Genomic DNA, 6,719 nt, shown 5'->3' on the forward strand with positions numbered 1-6,719 from the left:
GTTGGTGCTTGAATTATAAAGTTTCTATATAAAGCTTGGATTGTAAAGTTTCTGTGTAAAGCTTGAATTGTAAAGTTTCTATGTAACGTTGGTGCTTGAATTGTAAAGAACTTAGAATGGATCTCTTTCCTTAAATGAGTAAGGTGACTCACGTTCAAGACTTTCCCACCTCTCTTACTCTTTCCACCTCTTTTAATGACTTAAGAGTCATTTGGTTAAAGAGTGGCTTGCTGCCACGTTGGTCTTTCCCATCATTATCCAAACAATTCATTAATTAAGTGGGTAATATCTCATTACCCAATAATTAACCAATTACCCGCATAATTAAGAATTGTCTCAATTTACTTAAAATACTACTTACTTTTAACACACCTTATATACCTTATTATCATGGCCATGTGGTACCTTGTATGGTATTAGTCCATAAATACCGGGTATTTTAGCTCGGGTCGTACTTTATCCAAAATGTCAAACTTCGACGAAATTTATTTTCTCCGATTTGCTTACCCTCTCACCTTCACGAATTTACTCGTTACTTGTTTGAAATAGCATAATGCTTATAATTTCAAAATAATCACATTCCCGAACTTACGTCGATTAATTTACGACGAAGCTTTAACGTACGAAAATGCCAGATGTAATATCTCATTTTCGAGCTTTTAAAAATTTATTTATGGTGTACTTTCACGTATGAAAATATGGGGTATAACAATAATATATGGTCATTGGGCATAGAATGGGTACTATTAGGTTTGATTATGGTATATTTGGGAGGATAACAATGAAAGTCGGCTTAGAAGGTGACTATGGTTCTGGTTGGGACAAGATAACTCCATGACTTGTTGATCTGATAAGGGGTTATGAGATTCCACGTGTTTCTTTTATTATCAGCAGTGTACAAAAGTTTTGGAATGAGGTTTTGTGGGATGTGGGGTTTAATATAGTACTTGGTTAGTTTGGAGTAGTTACCGAGATTGGAAATGGTGCTGTGAGTAGGCGAGTTGTGTGATATATCATGTGATTACATCGTGAGTTATGGCTATGTCTTGATATAATTTGTTCGGACTTATACAGTGTGTGGATGTGAGATTCGGGTCTTGAAAAGAATTATAGATATTAGAAATGAGGCTCCAAGGTTTTTGGGCTAAGGTTAAATTGATTCAGGAGCGGCTTCGCACGGCACAGTCTAGACAGAAGAGTTATGCCGACCAAAAGGTCCGTGATGTTGCTTACATGGTTGGTGAAGAGTTTCTGCTCAAGATTTCACCCATGAAGGGTGTGTTGAGGTTCGGAAAGAAGGGCAAGTTCAGCCCTCGATATATTGGGCTTTTTGAGATACTTAAGAAGATTGGAGAGGTGGCTTATGAACTTGCTTTGCCACTTAGTCTATTAGGTGTTCATCCAGTGTTCCATGTGTCCATGCTCCGAAAGTATGTCGGGGATCCGTCTCATATTTTGGATTTCAGTACAGTGCACCTGGACGGTAATTTGACTTATGATGTGGAGCCGGTGGCTATTTTAGACCGGCAGGTTTGAAAGCTGAGGTCAAAGAATATAGCATCAGTGAAGGTACAATGGAGAGGCCAGCCAGCCAAAGAATCTACTTGGGAGATTTAGCGGGAGATGCAGAGCAAATATCCACACCTATTTGAGGCTCCAGGTATAATTCTAAACTCGTTCGAGGACGAACGTTTGTTTAAGATGGGGAGAATGTAACGACTCAGCTGGTCGTTTTGAGTCTTATTACCTTGTTTACCCATTTACTACTCAAGTTATGCTTTACGGTTATTTTATGAATTATCGGGCTAGTTGGTTCGGGTCCGGAAGGATTTCGGAGTGAAATGAGATACTTAGTCTCATAATTAAAAACTTAAGTTAAAAAAGTTGACCGGATATTGAATTATATATAAATGACCTCAAAATTAAATTTTAATTATTCGAATAGCTCTGTATGGTGATTTTTGGACTTAGGAGCGTGTCCGAAAAATTATTTGGAGGTCCGTAGTGGAATTAGGCTTCAAATGGCGAAAGTCAAATTTTTTTGGGAAGTTTGACTGGGGGTTGACTTTTTGATATCGGGGTCAGAATCTGATTCTGAAAATTAAAATACCTTTGTTATATTATTTATGACTTGTGTGCAAAATTTGAGGTCAATCGGAGTTCCAGGACGGTTTCGGATCATTTTTCCTTGTTTTGCAACTGCTAGAACTGGTGTCTGGTATTGTTCTTCGCGAACGCGTCGCGTTCGCGAAGAAGTATTTTGGGCTGCTGGGATTTGCCCATCGCAAACACGATGAAGGAGACGCGAACGCGAAGAAGAGGCTGGGGAAGCCTACGCGAACGCGAGTGGGCGGACGCAAACGCGAAAAGGAAAGGGAGTTGGGGCCTTCCTGGCATTAAGCCTTCGCGAACGCGCCTCGTGTCTCGCGAACGCGAAGGGCAGAGGTCGGAAGGCATCGCGAACGCGATGAGGAGAACGTGAACGCGAAAAAGGAATCTTGGCAGCACATTTTTGTGCATCGCGAACGCGATGAAGGCATTTTTGGGCAGAATTAAAAGTTCGAAAATGGGGGTTTTGAGTTCATAACACAAAATCAAATTGGGAGCTCGGTGGAAGGCAATTTTTGGAGAGATTCTTGCGTGGGTGTTTGGGGTAAGTGATTCTTATCCAGTTTTGATTAATTTCCATGATTATGCCTTCGAATCCATCATTTAATGGGTGAATTAATTTGAAAATTTTAGAAAACCCTCTTGATTTAATTTGAAGATTTGAGGGTCGAGTTGAGGTTGGATTCTGGTAAAAACTGGTATGGTTAGACTCATGGTTGAATGGGCTTTCGAATTTTGTAACTTTTGTCGAGTTCCGAGACGTGGGCCTAATGGGAGATTTTTGAGCTAAATTTCGGATTTTTATGGAAAATTAGCATTTTCTTATAAAATTAATTTCAATAAATTTTATTGACTGAATTGAATTATTTGTGGCTAGATTCGAGACGTTTGGAGGTCATTTCACGGGGCAAAATCTTAGCGTAATAAGAATTACACGATTTGAGGTAAGTAGCAGTTCTAAATTTGGTCCTGAAGATATGAAACCCCGGATTATGTGTTATGTGATTGGTTTTGAGGTAACGCACATGCTAGGTGACGAGCGTGTGGGCGTGCACCGTAAGAATTGTGACTTGTTCAAATTCCATGGATCTGTGTAGTTGAATAATCTGTTGATACCAGTACATTCTCTATGTGTTAGAGAAATTGGGCTGAGACTCGTATTAAAAAGCATGCTTAGACATATGTTGTTATTATTGGTACCCACTGGGGTCATTTCTATGGATGAATTATATGTTCAAATTGTAATTTCACACTCAGTCATATTCATTCATTTCATATCATACCTCAGAGTCTGTTGCTATTTATTAATACATCATATTATTATTTTTGGGCTGATTTTCATGATATCTTGAGCCCGAGAGACTGGCGAGGTTGATGACAGAGTGAGGCCGAGGGCCTAATTGTGAGGATATTTATGGATCGGGTTGCACGCCGTAGCATGTTTCATTGATTTATGCCATGATTGGCTTGATATAGAGCTCGGGCTGAAAGAGCCCCTCCGGAGTCAGTACATACCCCCATGAGCGTAGGTACCTACTGAGTGCGAGTGCTGAGTGATTGTGAGGAATGAGTGATTGTGAGGAAAGAGTGACGGTGAGGTTGGAGTGAATGGGAGGACTGAGTGACTGTTACTCTGAGAGGATGCATTGATTCCATTATTGCTGCATTTCAGCTGTCATTATCATTGTTTTTGGAAAAACTTTGAAAGACATTATTTATGTTTCAGTCAAATCTGATATGAAATTACTGTGGAGTTTTAAATATTGAACTTGAAAGCATGTTTACCTTTTCATGTTGGAAATTACTATATTTGGACTTAGCTGTGAAGCTCGTCACTACTTTCAGTTCTTTATTTATTATTGTTACTTACTGAGTTGGTTGTACTCATACTACACCCTGCACTTCGTGTGCAGATCCAGGTGATCCCGAACACCACGGGTATTGATTCTTTCGCACAGTTGATTTTTCGGAGATTCAGAGGTAGCTGTCGTGTTTCGCAGACCTTGTCTCTCCTTCCTTGTCTCTTTGTTTACTGTATTTGGTATCAGACTATTATAGATCGTGTTTTCCAGACTTGAAATGTATAGATGCTCGTGTACTCAGTGACTCCAGGTTTTGAGAGTGTATTTATATTAGTATGAATGGGGTTTTCTATTAAGTTTATATATTATGTTTCCAATCTTAAAAGAAATTATAGTTTTCTTTGAGGTTGTTGGCTTGCCTAGTATTGAGATAGGCGCCATCACGACAGGTTAGAATTTTGGGTCGTGACAAAAGAAAATCGTTGGACTGTTGTAGGTCTACTTTCGACTTGAAGGAAAAAGAATAAAGAAATCGCGAGCCCTAATTTTTTGTTTTAATCGCAGATCGCTGTTGTTGCCTTCTTCTTTTCTTTTTTGCAAAAGGCAACGCCACAGGTCGCCACACGCTACAGAGGCAGAGGTGTTCGCCTTTTTGAAAACACTATGCTATAGAGTAAAATGGTGATGGAAGCTTGCATCGTCTCGCCTCACGCAATTAGTGCTGAGGCGAGCGCTATTTACAACCCTGTGCAAGAGAGTTAAGTAGCTTAGTTATCAAAGGCAAATACTCACTTTATTATGACCAGTAAGCTAGCTGTAGGGAACCTGCTCTAAGGTATCATGATACTTGTACGGTACCATAGAGCAATTATTCATATTCTCGTCACTAAGGGTTGAAAGTTTAGATTCAGTTTATCGAGAAAATGGAAAAAGAAACTCATTTCAACTGACGGTCCAACAGTATTAAATGTATACTAATGTTAGATAATATTAAATGTATACTAAAATGAATTTCTTTTTCGTCTTGTATCTAATATTGTTGATCACGCTTAAAACTGTGGAAGGAAATCTTTGCGTGTAATTCTTGGAGAAAGAATCCTTATTTATTTGAGTTTTCAATTTTTGTATGTGCTTGGCTAGTTTTGGTAAATCTATATTTAATGGCTAGAAGTTGGTAAGTTATGAGTCCTTATTTGGGACATTTCCGTAAGATTCTCAAAATTAACACCAACGAAACTAAAGTTTAGAGAGATGTAAAAGTCTTAAAAATCTATTAATAAGTCTATCTATCCAACCGGACATGTTGTGATAAGGTTAACTTGGTTTCTATTATACCTTTGGTCAAAGTTAGGAAAACTACCCCGCTATGAGTCTTGACTTTTTATGTGTCAACATGGTTATCACTTATTCAAAGATAATGGCTTATTTGAATGAAAAATAATTAGTCAACATACTTCATTTAATTGTGTATAGTATTACAAATTCAATGGCCATTGATGTAATATTTGCAATATAGTCCCTTAAATTTTGAATTAATGTGGTTTAAGAGTTGGTTGTTCTACTGGTGAGCACCCTCCACTTCCAACCAAGAGGTTGTGAGTTCGAGTCACTCCAAGAGCAAGGTGGGAAGTTCTTGGAGGGAGGGAGCCGAGGGTCTATCGGAAACAGCCTCTCTACCCCAGGGTAGGGATAAGGTCTGCGTACACACTACCCTCCCCAGACCCCATTAGTGGGATTATACTGGGTTGTGGTTGTGGTTGTGGTTGGTTGTGGTTGTGGTTGTGGTAATATTCAATATATATTTTTCAGAAAAAACGTATTACGAATAAACAGTATAATACTTCAAATGAAAGAAAACAAAAAATAAAAATTATGAGATATAGAAAACTAGACCCTAAACCGATAGCAAGTAAAGACATGACGTTCAATATATATTTTCAGAAAAAAAATGTTCAAGTGAATCTCAGTCTCAAGCCCACAATGTTCTCAAACGAAATATGTGATATTATGGCTCAAAATGTGAGTTGTAATATTCAAACTCCATATTGGAGATAGAAGAAGAGGAATTTTAAGGAGTGTTAAGTATTTTAAAGGTGAATAATGCTAATTAAGAAATTGCGCACATGATTTAAATAGAAATTGTTAGGCAAGCCCTGTGTTACTTTTAATGTGCTTAGCATACAATCTAATGTGAAGGCTGCATAGAGTTTCGTTTGACCAAGCAATATGTTGTCCATTCTGACAACTATGTTAGTTATCTAAATCCGGAATGAGAAAATGTCATTCCTAATTGTATTTTAGTAATCGTTTGTTAGCTCTATAAATAAATAGCTTAACAGGAAGGATGATAACATCCTCAAATCAGCGCATTCAGAGAAACATGGCCTTTTACAAATCAAGTATCCTTTCTCTCCTCCTATTATCTGGTAAGGCTTCTTTGATATATATATATTTGAGATACATCAAGCCAAAATGTCATTTTATATCTTTACTTTGTGTGCTTTAATTTATAGGTATATTTCTGTTGGGAATTAATGAGGTGAAATATGTAAATGCCAAGTCATGTCTCCAGTTTTGTGATAATGAAGTGGCATACATGACTTGTCCCTCTTCAGGAGATGAGCAAATTAGTCCAGTATGTGTCAACTGTTGCACAGCAGATGAAGGTTGTAAACTTTTCCGCACTGATGGATCTTTAATTTGTACTGGAACCCAAGATTAACTGTACATACTCATATCATATGTGTGCAATAAGGCCTGAGTTTATGATTACTCAGGTGATTTCTAATGTGCAATTATGTTTGCATC

At 38.0% G+C, this 6,719-nt stretch overlaps 1 long non-coding RNA gene across 1 annotated transcript; it reads left to right on the plus strand.

Annotated features, from left to right (window-relative positions):
* Positions 1-6,111: 6,111 nt before the first annotated feature.
* On the plus strand, positions 6,112-6,627 carry LOC104102906 (uncharacterized). The gene is made up of 2 exons (XR_011413072.1): positions 6,112-6,337; positions 6,425-6,627. It is a non-coding gene; the product is annotated as an uncharacterized lncRNA (long non-coding RNA).
* The last annotated feature ends 92 nt before the right edge of the window (positions 6,628-6,719 follow it).

Source organism: Nicotiana tomentosiformis, chromosome 12 (genome assembly GCF_000390325.3).
Source record: "Nicotiana tomentosiformis chromosome 12, ASM39032v3, whole genome shotgun sequence".
In the NCBI taxonomy this organism is placed as follows: Eukaryota; Viridiplantae; Streptophyta; class Magnoliopsida; order Solanales; family Solanaceae; genus Nicotiana; species Nicotiana tomentosiformis.